The 24,785-nt window shown below is 41.9% G+C and overlaps 1 long non-coding RNA gene across 1 annotated transcript in view; it reads left to right on the top strand.

Annotated features, from left to right (window-relative positions):
* Window positions 1-411: 411 nt before the first annotated feature.
* The window catches only part of LOC138741570 (uncharacterized), a 32,515-nt gene continuing 8,141 nt past the window's right edge, over window positions 412-24,785 (top strand). Inside the window, exons 1-3 of the long non-coding RNA XR_011343579.1 lie at window positions 412-901; window positions 20,733-20,790; window positions 24,066-24,143. This is a non-coding gene — a long non-coding RNA (uncharacterized lncRNA). The remainder of the gene's footprint in view (window positions 902-20,732; window positions 20,791-24,065; window positions 24,144-24,785) is intronic.

Raw genomic sequence — 24,785 nt, 5'->3', positions numbered from 1 at the left:
TTAATTTTAAGTTGCAGAACAGATGGGGGAGTGAGGACACAGGGAGGGGTCTGATGGGGTGAGGTTGGGATTGTGTGGTGTTCTTCTGTTTACTATTCATAGACTTGCTCGAGAGTGGAATTAAAAATAAAGGGACATGTCAAATCTGTGAAATGTAGGCGATAGCTATAGCAGAGCATGGAGAGCTAAAGGAGAATTCACGAAATGCCCAGCAGTATGTATGGAGAAAGAAAAGTTGAGTTAATGTTACAGGAGGATCATGTTACAGCAGAATTAATCAATGATGAAACAAACAGTGAAATCCGGTTCTCAGAAATCAGAACATTGAACAGTATAGCACAGTACATGCCCTTTGACTTGCCCTCTTGTGAAATCTACTCCATATCAATTGTTGATTTCATTGAATGCTGAAAGCTGAAATGCGCTCAGACTGAAAGTGAGGTGCTGTTCCTGTATTGGTTTGGTGGAAGTCAGAGAAAGCCGTGTCAGAATGAGATGAGAATGACATTTTCTGGAAGATGGCGGCCCTGCTGGTGTGGACCCATGGGAGCAAAGGAGCAGAGATGCGCAGCACTCCCACCGGGTCCTGCTGCCCAGTCAACTGCTGTCAGCTCTGCACAGGCTTCAAATGGCCCGTCGAGGGAGTCGACAGTGGTTTTAGTTTAAATCCCGCAAAGGCAGGGCTGCGCCCAAGGTGGTGGCACCTATTAATTGGCAGCACCTTGAAGAGCTGCAGTCTCCAGGGAAGAGGAGGACTGGAGCAGGGCATCAGAGGGTGGGAAGATCATGCACCCATCTGAGAAGAAGAGGAGGAGACACTGTGCGGGGACAGTGACCACAGTGGCTGACCAGTAAGGGGGCTCTGCGGCTGAGAGACCAGGTGGACAGCAGGTGACTCGAGGTGAGGAACCTGCGGAAGACTGCTGGAGACTGGCTGGAGGGGCACCAGGTCTCGGATCTGGGATGCAGGGAGGTGGCGATGGCGCCGAAAGGTTTCTGACTGTGTCAAAGGTTTGGATCTGGAGCTTGGGTTGCTGATGGCTTGGATTGAACTCTGTGTGGCTGCGGAAGCACTGGAGATGAATCTATAGGCACTCAGTGACTCTGGGGGCGGGGGGGGGGGGGGTGTTGAATCACTTTTGCTTCTCTCTCTCTGACTGTAAGGCAATTCCTGCCGGTGACAAATCTGTCTGCCTTGCAGCAGGCAATAGGAAATTTCATGTAATATGACATTGTTTAACTATGATAATAAATTGAATCTTGAATGGAAAATTTAGTTGGTAGGAACTGGACATTCAGGATCAACCCTCGGGTCTGAAATTAGGTTCCACCAGTGCACAGGAGAGAGCATCATAAACACTAATGCAATATTGGAATGAACTGCGATTTTTTTTCTAAACACTATTGGCAGATTTAATAAACCAATTATCAGATTGCTCGACCTTCGTGTACAAATTGTCGAGGTGTTTTTGCCAAATTTGTTTTTTTTTTCAAAAGTCTCTCAAATGTGGAAGTTTAAAAATGTTAGATTGCATCCAGCACTCTGTGCGACTTTGTTAAAAATGTTTGACAGTTTAAAAGGAAATTAATTGCAATTCGGCAGTTCCCCTGACTCCTTCATATATTCCAAAGCACTTTCAAGCCAGTGATTTTCAAATCAATTGTTTTAACAATGCAGGGAGCAACAAATTATGTTCCTGGTGGATAAGGAATAAACATCGGTTTGGAAGACCACCCTGTTTTCCCCCATGTTATTCTATGGGATATTTTGTGCCCCCAGGGGCTCAGGTTAATGCGTACTCTCAACACAGAGATATCAGTCCAGAGTTTGCGCTCAGGTCTCCAGAAGGTGACTCGTATCCATAACCTTCAACTTGTGAGGCAGTGGAGCTCAACCCTTGAAAAACCAAAAAAAAAACCTGATTGCGACAGATTTTCATTGAGATTTTTATTGAAAACAACAACACATTATAACCCTTCAAAATCCCTCTCGTTATCATCGTCTGAGGGAAGGATGGCGGCAACACATACATACACTCACTGTCTAAACAGTTATTGATAGGGTCCCAGTCTGTATCTGATAGGTGGTTTCAGCTTCGTCATCAGTGTCCCACAATAAATCATCTTCCGTGCCATCAATTGCACAAGAGACACTGCACTTGAAATGATTTTATCACAGTTTCTATTTTAACTTTGTCCCTTGCCTTGAGCATGAAGTTACAGAGCACATCAAGTGGTGCAGCATGCATTGCCCCACCTTTTGTAAATGACTTTTCTGCCTTCAACATCCATGCATTCCATTCCTTGCACACATGGTCTTTGAATGGCTTGTTTAAGCAGACATTGACAGGTTGAAATATAGATGTCAAACCACCCAGAATAACCGCCATGTTAGTATAATGTAATGCTAATCTACTTTTAGTCTTCTCAGTTAAGTGGCTATGAAACAGATCCTAGACCAGCAAACTCTGTTCCTTGCATGAACCGCCTGTTCCACACATTGTCTATTCATAGTTTTATACCATTTTCACCCATCCATCATTTTCATGAAAATGTACAAAAATACCTGCAGAGAATTTTATTTTTGTTTTCATTTTGTGTTTGAAGATTACTGTGTGGCTCTTAACTTCATCCTGTCGCCCATGCACGATAACACCACGGTGAACTTGGTCCTTTTGTGGCCTGTATTTCTGATTTGCACAGTTTTAATGCCTTTCCATTCCACTGTTCTACTGCCTATCATGTCGAAATTCATGGGGGTTTCGTCCATGTTTCCGATATTTGCCAAAGCAAACTGGTGTTTCTGCCAGTTCTGTATAATAAACTGGTGAAAACTTACAACTTTATGATCAAGATCTTTTGGTAGTTTCTGTGCAATTTTTGTTTTTTGTCGTAATACCAGATTTTTCCGGTTCATGAAACAATTGCACCAGGTGACTGTAGCCTCAGAATCATTACTGAGGTTTGGGTGCGATTTGGCCCACTGCAGTGCAAATGTTCTTATTTTATTTCAAGTGACTATGCAGGAATCTTACCTCTGTTGGACTAAGACTATCTGTGCATGCCTGGTTTCTCAGCTTGAAGTTGTTCACTTTATAGAGGGGACGTCATGCCTTTCTGCCCGCTGCTACGTGAAAGTTGATGGTTTTCACAAAGTAACATCTTGTTATCGCATTGTGAACTGAGTTTGGATCTGATGAGTTCAAGTTCGTTATCATCTCTCTGTATATTAGACAACCAGATGAAACAGTGTTTTTCCAGAGCCTGATGCATAGACACAGCACGATCTCAAATTCACATCAATATATAATTTAAGATGGATATAAATATTTTGGGATGATTTACTCAGTTTCTTGATACTGTTCATCAATCTCACAGTGTGGGAAGAAGCTCTTTCCCAACCTGGCACCCTGAGTTTGATGACCCTGTACCTCGTCTTTCATGGGATGGAAGGAGACAGTGTCCAGTGACTGGTGCTGCTCCCTGCAATTGTTGTTGTTGGCTGGTGTAGTTCATGCCTGTGTCCATCCAAATGGAATATCATTGCAGCAGCTCTTCCTCCAATGGCTGGAGGTGGTTGGGGTAGATCCCTGGTAATGATCTTCCTTGTAACAGTCCCCATCATCTGGTGCACTTGTAACAGTTGGATGTACCTCCTTTCCTGAAGTGATGGTGACTGGAAGACTCCAGCCATATCCTCTGCCCAGACGAGGGCGAGAACACTGCAAATTCACCATCCCCTTCGTGGACCTCGTTAATTATTAGGTGGACCACGTTCGAGAGAAAAGGTTTGTTTGTTGCGCTATCCAGAAAATCGACCCATATAGCAAGTAAAATGAGGTACAGAATTCAGAGTTACAGAGGGAGATCCTGGAACAGGGCAAGGGCAACATTGTTTTACTAATCTGAGGTTTGATCTGGGGTTGAAAGCAGCAGGAAAGAGACTATCCATGAATCTGGTGGTGTATGAGTTCACCCCCGATGAAAGTGCTTCGGTTGGCTGCTTTTCCAAGGCAGCAGGTAGTATAGATGGAGCTGAGGGAGGGGAAGGGGGTTTGTTTGAAGGTCTGAGCTGCATTCAGTCACTTTCACAGTCATAGAAAATAAAACCAACCTTTCACTGCAATATAACCAGGACTTGAGAGATGACCATTAATTTAATGTTTTAAGTTATGTTTAATTTGAAGATGTAGCATTATAACTGGCCCTTCTAATCCAGCTCTTCAGAATGTGGGAGGAAACCAGCAACCCATGTGGTGACAGGGAGAATGTACAAACTTCTCATAGACAGCGCTGGATTTAAACCCAGGTTGCTGGTACTGCAATGGTGTTGCGCTAACCTCTACGTGAAGTGCCTCTCTATGTAAATTCCGTTTATGTATATGTGATGGGTGGTCTTGTTTGCCTTGCTGATTCATTGCTCACCAATCTAAGCCAATGGTTCGCAACCTTTTTCTTTCCACTCACGTCGCACTTTAAGGAATGCCTATGCCATCGGTGCTCTGTGACTAGTAAGGGATTGCTTAAGGTGGGATGTGAGTGGAAGGGAAGGTTGAGAACCACTGCTCCAGACCCAATTGTTACTGAAATATTTGGCTTGAGAAAAATTGTCACTGGCCCATTTCCTTTGGAGTTCTGAAACCATGCACATAATGAGTTAATGAGATACAATTAAAACAATGGTTTTCAAACCTTTTCTTTCCACCCACATCCCACCTTAAGCAATCCCTTACAGATCACAGAGCACTTATGGCATAGGGATTACTTAAAGTGGGATGTGAGTGGAAAGAAAAAGGTCAAGAACCACTGATCTTCATTTCAACCAGCCTCCAAGTGGAACGGAAGGTTTCTTTAGATACCCTTTAATCCTTCTACCCTTTGTCTTAAACCTTTCCCCTCTGGTTATAGACCCCTCCTCACTGTGGCATAGAGTCTCTCAATCTATCCTATCCATGCCTCTCATGTCGAAGAATTTTACCCCGACCTGTCCATTTTTCAAGGTTAGGTGTAGAGCTAAACCGCATCTAAAATTGAATTGATTTTATTGTCACGTGTGCTAAGGTACAAGTGAAAAGCATCATTTTCCAGGCAAGGTCATTTGTACAGCAGGTGCTATATCTAATATATATTTGTGCATGTATATTTGTTTGTTTGTCTGTTCTCTATGCAAATCAATATCGAGCCCTCTAGAAATGTCCAAGGAGGTTCAGTCGGGGTAACATTGTCGTGACCACATGGAATTTAATCTTTAAGGCCACATGAGGTTCAAAAGTGCTTTTGACCAGCTTGCAGTGACTTGCATTACTGTTTCTTCTTTGGCTTGGCTTCACGGACGAAGATTTATGGAGGGGTATGTCCACATCTGCTGCAGGCTCATTGGTGACTGACAAGTCCGATGCGGGACAGGCAGGCACGTTTGCAGTGGTTGCAAGGGAAAATTGGTGGGTTGGGGTTGGGTGTTGGGTTTTTCCTCCTTTGTCTTTTGTCAGTGAGGTGGGCTCTGCGGTCTTCTTCAAAGGAGGTTGCTGCCCGCCGAACTGTGAGGCGCCAAGGTGCACGGTTGGAGGCGAGATCAGCCCACTGGCGGTGGACAATGTGGCAGGCACCAAGAGATTTCTTTAAGCAGTCCTTGTACCTCTTCTTTGGTTTATCATCCAAGTATTTACTAGCCCTAACTTGCATCACTGTTTACTATAACTGCTGAATGTCAAGACCGCATTGAATTTAACCTTTAAGGTCATACAAAGTTCCCGAACAAAAAAAGATTTAAACTTGCACCAGGGACACCTCAATGAGTTGCACGTCAATGTCCATTCAGAATAAAAAAACAAGTGGCCAAACCCACTTCAATCTGGGCCCAACAAAGTGAAGCAACATTAGCAGAAGCTCTTCACAAACCCCTGGACTTAGACAAAGGAGAAAGCCAGAGGAGCATCAGTTTCGCCCCTCACTGTTTGATGCTTCCACACATTCAAGGAGCAGGCAGTAGGAAACAGAACAGCAGCGATACACCTGTCTCAGTGCTCAGGCCTCCAGACAGGCATGGAGTCAACAACTGAGTGTTTTATTTCCTGGGCAACACTGGGAATCCTGCTAGTTAATAATAAAAATCATTAATAAAACATATGTGGGGAGAGGTATTATCACAAGTCAAATAGTGCAAAATATGGAGAAAAGTAGAAAAATAGAGTGGAAGATGAATAGATAACGGTGCAGTTTAAAAAAAACAGTACAGGGACATCATCTTTTGCCAGTGTGAGATCTATTGAAAAGTCTCACAACAACAAGAAACTGGAGGTGCGAGTTTTCAAGCACAGGTAGTTCTGCCCAATGAAGGGAGGACAGAGAATATGACTGGGGTGGAATGGGTCCTTTTACTCTGTTAGCAGCTCTCCTGAGGTATAGATGGAGTCGGTGGGGAGGTTTGAATAATGACCTCAGCTCATTGTAACACTGAAAAGCTAATGTCGCTCTAGATTTTTGTCGGTTTTTAATCTGATATTCCAAATGAAAATGATTCTCCCACTTGTGTGATGAAATATCTGTGTGCTTAACTACAGTATGTCTGCATGTCCACATAAAGTATTGCTGCATATCTTCTTCTTTCTTTGGCTTGGCTTCGCGGACGAAGATTTATAGAGGGGTAAATGTCCACGTCAGCTGCAGGCTCGTTTGTGGCTGACAAATCCGATGCGGGACAGGCAGACACGGTTGCAGCGGTTGCAAGGGAAAATTGGTGGGTTGGGGTTGGGTGTTGGGTTTTTCCTCCTTTGTCTTTTGACAGTGAGGTGGGCTCTGTGGTCTTCTTCAAAGGAGGTTGCTGCCCGCCGAACTGTGCGGCGCAAAACTGTGAGCTGCATATATTACTGCAACTTTAATTTGCAATCTTGAGTCGCAATGTAACTGACATCGGCAATCAAAGTCTGCACAGATTCCATCAATCAGTAATTGCTCTGAGTTTGGATTCTTAGATATGTAGGCCACATGGTCATAAGCTTTCCATTTTAACAAGAATGTTTTTTCTTTTTAATACACAATAAATTGGTGCTCTAGAAACTGAACTCCCCCTGTCATACCTGCATTTTGTAATTTAAATAGTTTCAGTCAGAGTCTTCGAGGATTCTAATCTTTCTTTGGTACAAGTCTAATTAAAGATGAAAGGTAATTAGCCTTTGGAATTTGCAATGAATTGGCATCGAGGCCTAAACAGCAGTGTTCATCTTGTATAATTTTATCCAGAGACACTTAATATAAGCTGAATTGAGCTTCGGGTCGATTTCACGATACTAGACTTTTACAATAATCCTTTCGTCATAAATGCTGTCCTTCTTTGGCTATCTGTGATATAATTGACTTAAGGTCTGCTGTTTCCATTCAGTTTGAATTGTATGTTGCTTCATGCAAATGATTGCCTGGCATTTGTAGTCAGGTGTCCACACCATCAGACCCCTCACAACAAACTCAATCAACTTTATTGATTTTCCCTGTATTGCCGTCAGTTTGTTTACATTTGTTATCTGTTTACAGTTCTTTTATTTGATAATACTATGTACAGTTTATTTTTTGCACTAATTAGGGATAATTCTGCTGCATCATCAGAAAAAAGGAATCTCAGGGTTGTATGTGATGTCATGTAAATAAATCTACATCTGGACTGTTCAGAAGAGCATTTTAACAGAAAACTGGGAGATGATGGAAAAACGTTGATGAGCAATGAGATAGCAGAAGGACAAAGGGAAAAGTTGGTGAGCTTGCAAAGAAAAGACAGGCGAGTGGAAGAAGGTGGATAGGATCGTAAAGAGAACTTTTAACTCATTGGCCTTCCTAAATCAATGTATTAAGTGCAGGAGTTGGGATGTTGAAATTGTACAAGACAAGAGTGAGGTCAGATTTAGAGTACTGTGTGCAGTTTGGTCACCAACCTACAGGAAAGATATCAATAAGATTAAAAGAGTACAGAGAAAATTTACAAGGATGCTGCTAGAAATTGAATTTAATCTTTAAGGCCACATGGAAATTGAGTTAAAGGTTGAATAGGTTAGGACTTTATTCCCTGGAGCATTGGAGATTAAAGAGTATAGACAGGGTTAATGCAAACAAGTGTTTTCCACTGAGGTCATTCAAGACAGGAAATGGGACATGGATTAAGGGAAATGTTTAAGGGAAACATTAGGGAGAATTTCTTCTCCCAGAGGATAGTGAGAGGGTGGAACTTGCTATGAGTGGAGGTGATGGATGTTCTCTATTTGAACATCACTCTGCTTTCCTGTTTTGTGTTCCATAACGGATGAATTTGTGTGTTCCACATTGTATGTCATCTGCTGTGTTCTCCACGACTTCTCATTATCCTCTGAAGGTTCTTTCCATCCCACCTGTTTTTTGAATTATCATCAGACATGGAAATATAAACTTTGATTCCTTTGCTCAAACCATCAGTGTAGATGCAACCATGGATTGATCCTTGTGATATTCCACTAGTCAAGTCCAAGAATGACACGCTTGTGCCTATTGGTTGAAAACCATTTCTTAATCGATACAAGTGCATTGCCCTGAGTTGCATTAGAATTACCCTGAGGAAAAAAAGTGGTGGCACTGCCAGATCTGCTGTAATGGCTGCACTTCTGCTGGTGTGGACCCACGGGGAGCGAAGACACAGCAATCCCGCGGGGTCCAGTCCGACTGTCATCAGCTCCGCACAGGCTTCAATGGCCTGTTGAAGGACCTGATGTACTTTTATTTAAAATCCCACGACTGAAGGGTCTGCACCCAAGATGGCGATGCCTAGGATCTACAGCAGACTCCAGGCAAGTGGAGGACTAGTAGCAGGGCACCAGGAAATGGGAAGAGCACCCCCTATGTCTGAGAAGGAGAAGCAGAGGATACAACCTACAGGACGGTGGCCACAGTGGTGGACCAATGAGGGTTTTGCAGCTGAAAGTTCAACACAGGCAGCAGGCCATTGGCGACTCGAGGCGAAGAACCCATGCCAGCTGTGGGCTGCTGGAGACTGCAGCCATTTGACTCACACCAGGCTGTACATTGCTGGATACTGGCTCGAGGCTGGCTGAAGGTGCACCAGATATCAGAACCGGGATGCGAGAGGGCGCTGAAGGTGGTGGAGGTTTGTATCTGGATGGATTATATTAGGCTCTGTGTGGCACCAGGAGCACTGAAGGCGAATCCATGGATGCTCATTGACCCTGGGGGGGGGGGGGGTGGAGGGGGAAGATCTCTTTTGACTGTAAGAGGCAAACAGGCAATTTCTGCCAATTTTGAATCTGTCTGTCATAGTGATTTTGTGTAATACGACACTCTTTATTATATGACAATAAATTGAATCTTGATTCTTTCTACTTCCTGAAAGCCTTTTGGAATCCCAAGTATTATCACATCGACTGATTTTTAAAAAATTCCCCCCCCCCCCCATCTTCTCGGCTCATCACATTCTCACAAATTCCAGTTGTTCATCAAACAGGTATATGCAGCTTGGTCATTCACTCTGAGAAAGGTCCATTTATTCCAATTCTTTGCTTTCCATATGTTAATCATTTTTCATTCTATGCCAGTACATTACCCCTGATGCATGTGATCGCGCCTTGTTGACTTGTATGATACATTATCAAAAGCCTGGAAATGCCACATCCCTCAGGTCCTCCATTACTCATATCCTCAATAAGATACTTAAATTTCCTTTTCTTAACTCCATGTTGACTGTGCTAAATTCCTTTATACTTTTCGGGAATTCTCTTATCAAATCTTTATAGGTTCCAGCATGACACTGATTAGATTATCCATGTTTAATCTGCTGCCACGCGGTGTCATCAAAGACTCCTAGCACAATTTGCCCTCGACAGATGAACACAATGCTCCTATCCATTGCGGGCTTGGATCATTATCGATGAGCCTGGAATATTGATTAAGAGAAATGATTCTTGCGCAGGACAACCAGAAAATTCTAGGTTCCTATGATTTGCAAAGCAATTTGATTCAAATTCCTTGGCCATGACAGAGGGGAGTTAGGAGTCAATCACATTGCTCTGGCTCTGAAGCCACACAGGTGCGACAGTAGCTGAGATATTTCTGACAATAAGATCAATGAACCTCGTCCTTAATGATAAATCCAGAATTTTCAGTTGAAGGCAATCAAATATTTAACTGAAATCAAAATTGAGATTATCAGATACATTCATTAATCCTTTGTGGAAGTTTTAACTCTGGATGAAAGCAAGTTTCAGGACAACTCGTTCAGCATGACTACAATGGTATCATTTTAGTGAACCATCCTGGCAGGAAATTGAAAAAATATCTGATAGTAAATGCTTTATTCACCCTATCGTTTAACTTAAAGAAGAGAAGATTAGGACAAATTGTAAAGCTTCTGTCATTGTTAACAATGAAACAGAAGAATTATTTCTCACTCTCGTTGCAATCAGTAATGCAGGATCTTTGCAACTAATTACACTTGTCTTAATTGTAAATTAAGTTGCAAATGCTCCATTTGGCGTGATGATCCTTTCCTTCAGAAATGCAAACACTATTTCCAGCACCTGTCTTTTGAACAGGGTAATCCAAAGTAATATAAGATGCAATGGCAGACTTCCACATTTTCTGTAACACACTGATCCACATAGGGATTAAATACTGCATGTAGTAGAAAGGAAGGTGCAAGGACATTCTCCCCAGGATGGCCCGGGTCTCCAGCAACTGATCAGGGTCAATACACCAAGCATGTTTCAGTTGCCTATTTTCTGGGGAATTGACTCGCTGATGCATATGGTAACTGTTCAGCATCTTTCACCATCAAACTGCCTTCAGAATTTTGCCAGAAGGGAAAGCTGAGAAGATAATAAATATTTAACAAGAGGTTCAGTTCTTGTGTCGGCCAACACTGCAGAGCTGCCTTCACTTTTTCAACTGAGGCCAGAGAATAGAGGAGGCTTTTCAGATTTCATTTCATATTTGTGCTTTACATGAGCCTCTGTTCCATTTTGACGCTACCATTATCTTCCTTTTATTTCATTCTTCCTTGCTTAATCATAAATGGACAGATCGCATTTCCCTCAACTGCGCCTAATGGGAGTAAGGTCTTGGCATTCTCTGCGGAGAGAAGGCTCTTTTGAATTCTTCCTTGGATTTATTACTTATTGTCCTCTATGCATATCGCGAGTTGGTCTTTTCCATGAGGAAACTCACTCTGATTTAAATGATAGGATGCCAGCTGCTATACTTTGTGAGATGTTTGAGGAGATTCGGTATGTCAGCAAAGACTCTCAGAGGCTTCTATAGGTGGACCATGGAGAGCATTCTGGCTGGTTGCATCACTGCCTGGTACGGAGGCGCCAACTCTCAGGACAAGAATAAACATTATAGGCATCTACATGAGGCAGTGTCTTAAAAAGGCAGCCTCTATCCTCAAAGACCATCACCACCCAGCCCGTGCCCTCTTCACTCTGCTACCATCGGGTAGGAGGTACAGGAGCCTAAGGATGAGCCCTCAGTGACACAAGGACAGCTTCTTCCCTACTCCCATCAGATTCCTGAATAATCAATGAACCAAAGATACTGCCTTACTTTACATGCACTATTTATTGTATTTTATATAGTAGTGTTGTAAGATGGTTATAGTATGAATGTTCACACTATGACAACAAATCTGGTTTCTGAACCTTTTCACAATTTGAAAGACTTAATTCTGAGATATATTCCAAATATGACCCCTATCCCACCCCTCCCACCTCAAACAAAATCCTAATGAAGAATAAAAAGGGTGAAAAAGAAAGAGAAGGAAACAAAAGAAAGAAAGACAAGAAGGAGAAAAAGAGAAGGAGCGATCTAGATCTGAAATCCAGTTCAACAAAGAGGCCCAGCTATTTTTATCTAAATTTCAATAAAAGGAAGAAAAATAAATAGAATCTTGTTTATTAAGTATTCAACCCTACATTTTGGAAGTAGGCTTCCCATACCTGCAAAAACAAGTTATATTTATTCCTTAAGTTGTAAGTAACTTTCTTCATGCATTTCAGTATTCCAACCGACTATATCCAGGAGAGAATCAGACTTCACGGTAACTGCAATACATTTCCTGGCCAATGTCCTAAGTGGAAGTTGCATACATCAAAACAAAGATGGGGATCGGACTTGAATATTATTATTGATGATGAGACCTGGTTGCATTTATGCAAGATATAGACTGGTGCAATATAATTTTTTGCGTCAGTGTATCTTACCCTGCAAAAAATACATAAATTAAATCCTAATTTTTCTGATATATGTTTTAGATGCAGGGAAGAAATGGGTATTCTTTTACACTCCACCTGATCATGTTCCAAATTGAAACCCTTTTTGGGAAACTTAAGCACATTATTAAATCCAATTATTGGGAAACAATTGCCTCCTAAGTCCAGAATTGTTTCTTTTAGGAAATATTATGGACGTAAGACCTAACATGAGGCTGTCCAAATATCAATTAGAGTTTCTCTCACAACTACCTTGATTGTTACCTTCTCCATCATCCAAGAAATTGGTACCATTCTCTGTTTCTCCATCCCCGTTAGTTAGAGCTCCTCTCTTTAATCTACAAGGGATGCATATTTTTTCCTTTCACCTCCTCCATTTCTCACAGACCTTCAAATCTGGTGAAGCACTGAATCACTTACACTTCTGCATTTGGTGTTCATGATGTGTCCTTCTCTGCAGTGGAAAACCAAATGCAGATCAGGTGATTGCTTTGCCAAAAATGTACACTCACTCCAATGTGACCCTAAACTTCCAGTTACCTGTGACTTTAATTCATCATCCCTCTCCCTTGGGCTCTGGTCACCTGCATGTTTACTATGAAGACCAACACAAGCTTGAGGAACATAACCCCATAACCTTGCATCCACTCACATTGCAGGCTTCCAGACTTTATATAGAATTCTCCAAGTAAAAATGCTGGAGAAGTTCAGTGGATTACACATCATCTATAGGAGGTAAAGATAAATTTTGGGCCTGAGCACTTTTTCAAAGCATGAGCAAAAAACAGACTGTGTAGCGAAGAAAGACACCGAAGTCGCTGTGAGTCAGTTTAACTGATTTTACAGGAACTCCTGTGTGAGCTTATAAACACAACCCTCATGATACTTTGCTGCCCCCGGACCATTGTGACGACAACCTGGAGGGTTGGCACCGCTCCCAGTGTCTCGGGGCTCTCAGCCCTGCGCGAGCCTGCGCCTCTGGTACCCGGTTCACTTGCGGGCCGGCGTAGCCCGCTACAACTGAATGAAAAGGCTGGGGGAGGAGGGAAGAAGGGGCAGGGAGAGGAGCACAGGCCAGCAGCAAAAGATCATGATTGGACATTGACAGGAGAGAATTGATCAGGGAAGGGGAGTGGTTCAGAGCTGGAGGAAAAGAGAAGGAGGGAAACGGAAAGGGGGAGAGATGGGCTGGGGAGTGGGAAGTGGGGGAACTAACTGAAACCAACAAAGTAGACATTAATGCCATCTGGTTGGAGTGTACCTTGATGGAATACGAGGTGCCATATTGAATTCTGCAGCTTGGTTTGCTCTCACCACCTTCTGCTATCTGGCCACTTTTGCCTGTCATCAGTATGGCTCAGTTTTTCTTTCCCTGTTGGCCATGTCCTGCCACTTCATTATTAGTGGTCCATAGCACAAAGAGAGAGAAGCATGAACTGATTCTTGCTGTTACGTAGCCCCCTATCTGTACTCAGTTGGTCTCACCTCATCAAAGATATTCCATCTGTTCTTGCCATCATTTTCCCATTTTTCCTTCTGCTCTTGTACCCATTCTGATAGATCCTGAAATTAAAATATTAGCTACTTTTCCTTCAGACATTCCACCTGATCTGAGTGTTTCCAACATTTTCTGTTTTTGCTTCAGATTTTCCAGTGCTTACAGATTTAATTTTCATCTCCCCTGACTGTTTTCTCTTTGTTTCAACCTACGGGTGCACCATGGTTTCTTCCACATCTCATTACAAACGCCCTGGGTCTCTTGACCCAGAGATCGTGCCTACAAGGGTCTGATAAACAAAAGATATTTGATGTGTTATTTTCTTCTCGAGCCTAACTGGATCTCTAGGTGAATCTTTATTCAGTTGTCTTGCAAATATGGAATTGAGGGCAGTTGAGCAGAATTGAAAGATCTGAAAATAGAGAGAGGTGACATTGTCAGGGTGAGGCATTTATTTGTGAAGGAAGGATCCATTGTTGGTGCTGAGAAAGGTTCTGCTTGAAAGAAAAGTAAATTCCAGGTCAAAGTTGGTCATAAGCATGAGTCAAATGGAGAAGTAATCGGTCTTGGGTGGGAGCTGGGAATAAATGGTGTTGAGAGACGTCACAATTGACAGTGAGTTGAACAAGTTGAAAATGAATGCTGGGAAACTTGCAAGATTGACTCTTTGGCCTTCCCAGTGCAGACCAAACAAGATTGGCCCCTTTTGTACCACGATGACTGGAGTCATCCTCTGGAGGTCTCTTCAGTATCGAAAATGTGCATAATAAGGTTACACATAATGGCAGCATTTGAATGTGCCAGATTACACTGGTACAAAATGAAAACTGGAGCAAATTTACAGGAGTACACCTCTTGTGAACCACCAAACAGATTTTTGGTAAAAATCAACATCTATAACAGAAAAAACACAAACTCAGAAGGTCAATCTGTGCCTTTATGTAGCAAAGGTAAAGATACATCCTCAATGTTTCGGGCTTGAGCCCTTCATCGAGGTGTGGGGATGTAGAGCTCGTCGAAAGAACCAAAGACTTGTTGATCCAAACCAAGGCTTTTATTAGCAAAAGACCGGAGCTCTTCACAGGTGGCCGACCAGTCCGGAATGATCCGACCTGGCTAGGGACACAACCCTTTAAGGCCCAGACAATAGGTGTGGCTTAGCTCTCAGCCAATCGCTGTAAGCACAGTCTAGATACAGTAACTATATACACTATGTACATTGGTGATAGATCTGTACTATCACAGCGGAACACAAGAAATGTCTGAACAAAAGGGAGAAGGGAAGAGGGGGGTGGTGAGGGTGGGAGATGATAGGTGGAGGTAAGGGGTAAAGACTGCAGGAATGGTGAGCAAGGAGTCTAGGCTGGGTGGATAGGTGGAGAGAGAAAGGAAGTAAGACCTGGGGGGGATGCAAGTTGATTAGTGACATGCAGTGAACTAATTGCTTATGCCTGGGGTTGGAGAGTACCCAGACGAAAAATGAGGTCTTGTTCCTCCTGTCTGTGGGTGGTCAGTAGTGTCAAGGTCCATGGACAGACATGTGAGGTTGAGAGTGTGGCTCAGAATTGGTTGGTAATGGGGAGATCGCTTTTGTTGTGGATGGAGAGGAGGTGCTGGGCAAAGCGATCTCCTAATCTGCGACCAGTCTCTCCGATATAGAGAAGGCCACAGAGAAGGGACCGGATGCAGTGAATGAGTTCTTTGGAGGTACAGATGAAGTGTTGCTTCACCTGAAAGGTCTGTTTGGGTCCTCGGATCATGGTCAGGGAGGAAGTGTGGGTGCAGATGTTCTTTTTTGGCTTGGCTTTGTGGACGAAGATTTATGGAGGGGTAATGTCCACGTCAACTGCAGGCTTGTTTATGGCTGACAAGTCCGATGCAGGACAGGCAGACACGGTTGCAGCGGTTGCAAGGGAAAATTGGTTGGTTGGGGTTGGGTGTTGAGTTTTTCCTCCTTTGTCTTTTGTCAGTGAGGTGGGCTCTGCGGTCTTCTTCAAAGGAGGTTGCTGCCCCCTAAACTGTGAGGCGCCAAGATGCACGGTTTGAGGTGATATCAGCCCACTGGTGGTGGTCAATGTGGCAGGCACCAAGAGATTTCTTTAGGCAGTCCTTGTACCTCTTCTTTGGTGCACCTCTGTCACGGTGGCCAGTGGAGAGCTTGCCATATAACACGATCTTGGGAAGGCGATGGTCCTCCATTCTGGAGACGTGACCTACCCTACAACCACAGTGGAAGGTGGCAGGAGGGCGATGGGTGGGGAGGGTAGAGTGCACAAGGGAGTCATGGAGGGAATGGTCCCTACGGAAGGCTGAGATGGCAGGAGAATGAAAAATGTGTCTGGTGGTGGGGTCCTGTAGTGAGTGCTGGAAATTCCGGCGGATAATACGTTGGATGTGAAGGCTGGTGGGGTGGTAGGTGAAGATGAGGGGGATTCTGTGTTTTATTGTTGATGAGCGAGGAATGGAGGAGATGCACGTGAAGGGCAAGTTAATAGTGGTGGAGGGGAAGCCACATTTGTGGAAGAAGGCAGACATTTCAGAGGCTCTGGACTGGCAGATGCGGCGGAGATGGAGAAATTGAGAGAGGGACATGGAGTCCTTGCAGGGGACAGGGTGTGAGGACAAGTAGTCCAGGTAGTTGTGGGAGTTCAAGGGTTTGTAATAAATGTCAGTGGAAAGTCTGTCTCCTGAGATGGAGACAGGGAGACCCAGAAAAGGAAGAGTGTGATCAGAGATGGACCAGGTGAGTTTGAGGTCAGGGTGGAAATTGGCCACAAAATTGAAATTGACAACCTCATCGCGGTGCATGAGGCCACCCCGACGTAGTAGGAAGAGTTGGGGAGTCTTGCCTGTGTAGACTTGTGTCCTTATGTTTGGACATCTCTCATGTTCCCCCATACCTTGATGAAGGGCTCAAGCCTGAAAGGTTAGTACCTTTGCAACATAAAGGCACTGTTTGACCTGCAGTTTCTCGAGCATTTGTGAGTTTTCTCACTTAACAACGGTGTCAACAGAAACCTGTGTTCTACCACTTTCTCTAACGGAATGTGTTTGCGAGCAATGTGAACAAACCCCTGAGCTTGCCAAGAAAGAAACTGCAGGTGAGTCCTAAACCATAACAGCAGGCCCTTCAGCCAAATTTGCCCACACCAACTGGAATCTCCCACCCGCACTGGTCCCGTCTGCTTGGGTTCAGCCAATTCTCTCAAAGTCCATCCTATCCACATACCTTCCAATGCTTTTTCTGAAACCTTGCAGTGGTGCCTGGCTCAACCACCTCCTCAGCAGCCTGTGCCACGCACCCACTACCCTCTGCTCCCTCTTCACCATAAACCTCTCTCAACCACCTAATGGAAGTCCAAAATAAAAACAGAAAATACTGAAGATGACCAACTTTTGGACGGTGGTGCAGAATTCACGTGCCCGATTGATAACCCTCCTTTCATCAGAACTGGAAAATTTAGGACAGGGCATTAATTCTCCTTTGTGGAATAGATTTTATGTAGCCAAGAGGTGAAGCCTGGCCAACAAAGGGCTCCTCATTTTATGCCACAATGGGAATTGTAAATACTATGGGTTAAAATTGAACAAACGGTTAGTCCGTCAGGGTCTTTGTGAAATTAAGAAGCATTGAGCACAACTGGAGAAGAAAGCGTTTGCAATTGAGAGACTAAGGCTTCAGACAGTGTGAGAGTAGAACGAACATAAAGACTGATCATGTAGAGCAGAAAGATGAATTAATGGCAACTTGGGGCTGAGAAATTGATTATTTTCAAGCTTGCAAAGGTGAACAGAATTTGTCAACGTCAGAAACATTGGTCTGAATAACATCAGCATGAAGAAATTCTCCATTTTATTTATTTCCCTGTTGGCTCCTATTGGCATACAAAATCACCCTGCTGTCAACAGATTTGTATTTCTTTCCGTTTAGTTTTCTTCTATCTCCAGAGGGTGCCGACCACCTGGAAAGGTCAGAAATCATGAGGTATGGGACACAGATCACTCACTATTCTTGGTGCAGGGATTCAGATGGGGCACATCTTGCAGATGATTCAGTTGTGATTGTTGGGAGCTTTCAGGGCCCTGGCAGGCCAGGACCCTGGCAACCACTATCCCCACAGAGCCAGTGGTAACCTGGGCAGTCGTACAAAGCTCGTTAGTGTTGGAGATTAGATTGGCTATTTTGGCACTAACTGGAATTTAAAGCTGAAGATTTCTTTGGTAATGTTCTGATAACCTCTAACTCTTGAAATATTGGTGCTGTTGGGCCATTTAAGACTATTGGGCATAGGTGCGGAATAAGGTCATTCAGCCCATCTAGTCTGCCCCATTATTCTGTCAACACTATTCTCCTGCCTTTTCCCCTTAATCCTTGATGCACTTTCTAATCAAGAACCAATATACCTCTGTCTTAAATATACCCAGTGACTTGGCCTCCACAGTTATCCATGGCAATGAATTCCATGGATTTTTCCTATTTATTGACTGTTACCTCCTTTAATACACCAATGGACCTTTGATTTTTTTTAAATTGAGACATACAGCATGGTAACAGGACATTTCGACCCATGAATCCGTGCTGCCCAATTTACACCCAATTGGCCTACAGCACCGGTACGTTTCGAACAGTGGGAGGAAACCGGAGCCCCGGGGAAAACCCACTAGACACAGGGAGAACGTACAAACTCCTTACAGGCAGCGAGGGATTTGAACCCCGGTCCAGATCACTGCTGCTGTAAAGGTGTTGCATTAACTGCTACGCCAACCATTTTTAGGTATCACGTCAATGATCCACGTTAAAGGAATTAAAAGAAACAGGGTCTTGCAAAATTCAAAAGAAGGACAGGAAAGAGGCTACTATTGAGTTTATAAGGCGCACAGAAAACAGATGAGCAAGTCATGAAACTTTGAACAATTGGATTGTGGATCACTGTAGTTGGAATGAGTCTCATATTTTTCACTTGCAAACTTTTAACATGAGGTTAACTTGATCAACTGTGGGAGAGTCTACAGATGCAGTTAACAGATGTCTCCTATCAGCTAAACCTAGAGCTCAGATCCCACAATGAAGTCTAATTCCACCTCAAAATGACACTAAACCTGCTTGATATGCATGACCCTAACAGGATTTGTATGTCGCCCACGTTACCATTGGTTGTGCAGGTTTTATTTTGGGGGGGGGGGTAAATCCTCCACTGTCCGCCCTTCTGCCCACCCAGAATTTGTAGATCTAGTTTGAGTGGAAGAGGATCCCACCATGTAGAATTGGGCCAATGTCCCCTATGCTTGCACTCCATGTCCCTAGAACCAGCTAGATGCACTTTATCTTGCCCTCAGAATCTTGTTCTTCTCAGTACAATCCCAATGCTTCCATGATGAAAGTTGCTGTGAATGTAAATATGGTTCTTTTTTTAATAGCTTGGTTTTGCTGACATTAAGCGCAAGGTTGTTTTTGTTGTTTCATCGTTCAACAAGCTGACCTATCTTCCTTCTGTACGCTTCTTCTTCATTGCCGTTTGTGATTCTGCCGACAACTGTGGTGTCATCAGCACATTTGTAGATAGCATTGGAATTGTGCCTGGCCACACAGTCATGGGTGTAGAGTGAGTAGAGCAGTGGGCTAAGCACGATGTGTGCCTGTGTTGATAGCCAGTGAGGAGGAGACATTGTTTCCAATTCATACTGACTGTTGTCTTCTAATGAGTAAGTCAAGGATCCAGTTACAGGGGGGTGGGGGGTGCAGAGGCCCAGGTTTTGGAGCTTGTTGACCAGAACTGAGAGAATAAAGGTCTTGAAGGCTGAGCTGCCATATGTATGAGTTGCTTTTTTAGAGGTGATCCAGAACTGAGTGGAGAGTCAGTGATATTGTGTCTGTTGTGGAACGACTGAGACAATAGGAAAATTGCAGGGGGTCCAGTCCTTTATTTAGGTACATGTTAATTTTGGCCATGACCAACCTCTCAAAGCATTTCATCACAGTAGATGATAGTGCGATAGTCATTGAGGTCGCTTCACTCTGCTCCTCTTGGTCACTGGGAGGATTGATGGTCTTTTGAAGCAGATGGAAACTTCTTACTGCAGCAATAAGAGATTGAAAATGTCCATGAACACTCCAGATAGTAAGTTGGCACAGATTTTCATATCCTGCCAGGTACGCTGTTAAGGCCTAATGCTTTGTGAGGGTTCACCCTCTTGAATGATGCCCTGACACATCACCCTCAGAGACAGATATCACAGGGTCCTCGGCTTTTCCAGGAATTCTTGTAGGCACCGTTGGGTTCTCAAAGCAGGCATAGAAGATGTTCAGCTGATGTAATATCACAGTCATCTATGGTGTTCACCTCACTTTGTAGGCTGTAATGGTCTGCACTCCCTGCCATAGCTGGCGTGTATCTGTCTCTAGCTTCCTCTGGAAATGCCACTTTGCAGCAGAGATGATCTTCCACAGGTCATACCTCGAATTCTTGTAGAGATCTGGATCCCCAGCCCATGGTCTCACCCTCAGCAGCTTGTGAATCCTCTTACTCATCCAAGGTTTCTGGTTGGGGAACTCCTGGCATGTGAGCGTGGACACACACTCGTCCACAAGGGTGCCCTAGATTCAAACCAGACATTGGACATCTTCAACTCAGATATTTGTAAGATTGTAGAAAACAGGCCATTCAGCCTAACTTTTTCATGACGACAATTAGACACACTTTCTGTATTAGTTTGGTTTTCCAGCATTTGGTCCAGAGCCTTCCACACTTTTGCGATTTAGGTTCTCCTCCAGACACTTCATAAATGCTGTCAGTGGCCCAGCTTCATCCACTCTCTCAGGCAGTGTGTTCCACATACAGTAAAACGCCTGGTATCCCGCACCTATGGGGATAGGTAGATGCTGGATAAGTGAATTTTACAGTTGCTTCAGATTGTGTGTTGCATAATTGGTGAACTAACAGTGGGGTACATCAATTTTAAACTTTTGTATTTCTTAACTATTTTTTTTTTTTCCTCAGTTGCTTGAGGCTGCCGGTTGCTTGAAATCCGAATAACAGGGGTTTTATTGGCTATAGGGTAAAGAAAGTTTTCCTTGCATTTCCCCTAAATCTCTTTCCTATTACCTATGTTTATTTCCTTTTGTGTTATTTACTGTTGATACAACATGAAATTTACCCCATCTGAACCCTTCATTATTCATGCCTCTGCTCCAGGGAATACAGACCTTCTCGGAACTGAACTTCAATCCAGGCAATATCCTTGAGAATCTCATCTGCACCCTCTCCTGTGCCGTCCCATCCTTTAGTATGGTGATCAGCTGATTGGCCTACTTCTGCTCCTATATCTTCAGATTTTGTGAGAGCAGCACACAGTTCGGCAGCTAAGGTCTCACCAAGTTGGAGCATAACATCCCTAATTCTGTATTCAATAGCCTGACTAAATGTAAACCAATATACCATATGTCTTACTGGCCACCTTCTCTACTCATGTGGCTAACTTCATGGATGGATGGACTTGAACTGCAAGGTACTGGGAAGACTTGGATTAGGTCCAATTGGATTAAGGCATCAGACAATCAACTGAAAGCTAAAGTGGTGACTAATGGACAAATTTCTACATCATTCCATTTGTCAAGATCTAGTAGACAAGGATGTCCACTGTGTCCAGCTCTATTCATTTTGGGTATAGAACCGATTGAGATCTGGACATTAAGGGATTTAGGGTTAACCAGGAGAAATACAAAATTAATTTATTTGTTGATGTTGTATTGATATATTTGACAGCACTAGTAACTTAATTGCAGAAATTGTACTCAAAATTGGAAGGATATAGAAAAGTTTTGGGCTATAAAGTAAATTGAGATAAACATGCTAATGGACTTCTTGTTACTCCTTTTATCCTTCCTAATTTATTCTTTAAGCACCTTCCTAAACATTTTATGCTCTGATAATCTGCTGGAGGAACTCAGCAGGTCACTGCAAAGTTCAAAGTTCCAATTTATTGTCAGAGAATATGCATGAATTCACATGCAACCCTGAGATTCTTTTTCCTGCGGGACAGTAAGAACTTTAAGAGAGAAGTGCAAACAAAGAAAGAAATGTAAACAAGCTGTGCAATACAGAAAATTATTCAATTATACATAATGTGCAAAGTGAGAGGCCATAAATGAGTCTCTGATTAAGTTTGTTGCTTAAATTTGTTGCTTAGGATTTTGATGATCGAGGGGGAGCAGCAGTTCCTGATCCCAGTGGTACATTAAACCTCTTTCCTGATGGCAGCAACAAGAATAGAGCATGTTCTGGGTGGTGTGGATCCTATTTTTTTTAAAGACTTTATTTAAAATTTTTATAACATGAATACAATAAAGAATTACATTTAAAGAAAAATAGAAAAAAAATTTAAAAAGGTATGATTACAATATTACATCAGAAAACTACACAAAATAACCCCCCCATTAATTGTAACACAATATTAATAGTCTAACTTAAAATTAGTCCAACCCTCCCCCCAAAATAAAGAGTGAAGAGTTAATAAAATTGACAATATTATATATGAAAAAAAATACCCACTTACAAAAAAAAGAGATAAAACTTAACCTAAAAAAATTCTAACAACAACAACAAAAAATTGTCAATACTAAAATATCACACTTAAACATATATTTAAATCAAACTTAAATGCATATAATTAGCAAACAGAGTCCACTTTAACTTATAAAAAGACATCCTGAATTGAAAAAGATATCCTTTCCATAGTCAAACAAAATTTCATTTCCAAATACCACTTATCTAAAGTTAGTATATTTCTATCTTTCCAAGTAAGTGCTATACATTTCTTAGCCACAACTAAAGCTAAATAAATAAATGAAATCTGATAATCCTCTAAACCTAAATCGATTAATGATTGCATGTCCCCTAATAAAAATATATCGGGATCTAATACAAGATAGATATTATATAAACTGTTAAAAACAGATTGAATACCTTTCCAAAACTGTTGCAATCGATCACAAAGCCAAACAGTATGCAAAAAAGTATTGGCCGTCTGATCACATCGAAAACAAGAATCCAACTTACTAAAACCAAATTTTTTTAATTTCTCCGGCATTAAATATAGCTGATGAATAAAATTATAATTAATCATTGCTAGTCTAGCATTAATTAATTTCCAAATACTATTCTGACAAATTTCCATCCAAGCTTCTTCAGCTATTTTATGTCCTAAATCTTTTTCCCATTTCAACTTGTCTTTATCCCAGTCTTTTTTACTATCAATTTCTTGTAAAATACAATACAAATCAGATATATATCCCTTTTTTGGTATTGAAAGTACATATTCTTCAAAACTAGATTCAGGCAATAAAATCATATGTCGACCACATAACTGTTTTACAAAAGATCTCAATTGATAATATACAAATATAGAATTTGCACTAATACCATATTTCCATTATAATTCGTCAAAGGAACAAAAACAACCCTCAGAAAAACAATCAGATAAATTTTTAATTCTCTTCTTTTCCCATTGTTTCAAAGTGGCATTGGAGACCATAAAAGGAACAAGTTGATTATTATATAATGGCAATCTTCCAGAATATATATTTTTAAGTCCAAATTTTTTGAGTTTACTTGTCCATAAATTCATAAAAGTTTCAATATTGGCACATCATAAGTTTGTAATAAATTTTTATTCCATCGAAACAAAAACTCATGAGGAAATTTTTCTAAAATAACCGCCATTATGAGTTTCCTGTAAAAAAGCAACATCAACTTTTAATTTTTTTTAAATAAGCAAGTACTTTCTTATGCTTAATAGGATTATTTAAACCCTGAACATTAAGAGAAGCAAACTTCAATTTAGACATTTCTTACACTCAATAAAACACAACAAGAAACAAACAAAAAAAGGAAAAAAAGAGAGAAAAAAAAGAAGAAAAAAAAGAAACCCCCCAAAAAAAGAAAAAAAGAAAAAAATACCCTTAATTCCCCTTTGAAATTACAACCAAAAACTAAAAAAAAATAAAAAAGTTAAAAAAAATAATTATTTAAAAAAGATTTAAAAAAAGCTTCACTCCCTAACCCAAAAATTAAAAAGAAAAAAATCAGGTCGGAGGTCACAATTACCTCCTCCTGTTTAAACCGCCTAATGCGGTAACTCCCCCAAAATATTGGGTGTGAGATAACTCACACGCAGCTGATGACTTCTGGAAATTGGTGCCCACCCAGTTCCCTCTCCCAACTCCCATCATTATTTAAAATCTTCTCAACAAAAATAATTTAAAAAAATATATTTTTGTATTTTTTTTTAATCAACTTTGCCATTGTGACCACCGTTTCTTCCATTTCTTCCAGAAATCAAATTCCCTTCTTGCAGCTCTGCCCTCTTTGGAGACCGTGGAGGACTATGTCGTTCCTGGAATTGAATAATTGGTAAAGACTGAGCAAAATCCATAGCTTCTTTAGGATTATCAAAGAACTTTGGTTGATATCCATCCTGAAAAATCTTCAGTACCGCAGGGTATCTAAATGTTGCCTTATATCCTTTTTTCCACAATAATTCTTTCACAGAATTAAATTCACGTCGTTGAAACATAATTTCCTGACTCAAATCCGGATAGAAGAAAACACGATTACTCTGAACCATCAAAGGAGATTTGTTTTGCTGTGCATTTCTGATAGCCATACGTAAAATAGTCTCTCTATCACAGTAATTTAAACAGTGAACCAGAACAGGTCTTGGATTCTGTCCTGAAAAAGATCTCCTTCTCAAAGCTCTATGAGCCCGTTCCAATATTAAACCTTCAGGAAACTTATCTTGTCCCAACACTTGTGGAATCCATTCAGTGAAAAATTTTCTTGGATCTGGCCCTTCTATGCCTTCTGGCAAGCCGACAATTTTCACATTATTCCGTCTGGATTGGTTCTCCAAATAATCAACCTTTTTTGCTAAATTTCTATTCTGAATCTGTAACGTTTCAATTGTTTTATTCACATCTTGCAGTTGATCTTGTACATCAGATAATCCTTGATCACACATCTCAAGTCTTTCAATAGTTTCGACTTTAAAAGCTC

Source organism: Narcine bancroftii, chromosome 8 (assembly GCF_036971445.1).
Source record: "Narcine bancroftii isolate sNarBan1 chromosome 8, sNarBan1.hap1, whole genome shotgun sequence".
Lineage (NCBI taxonomy): Eukaryota > Metazoa > Chordata > Chondrichthyes > Torpediniformes > Narcinidae > Narcine > Narcine bancroftii.
This window is presented reverse-complemented; position numbering and strand designations above follow the sequence as displayed.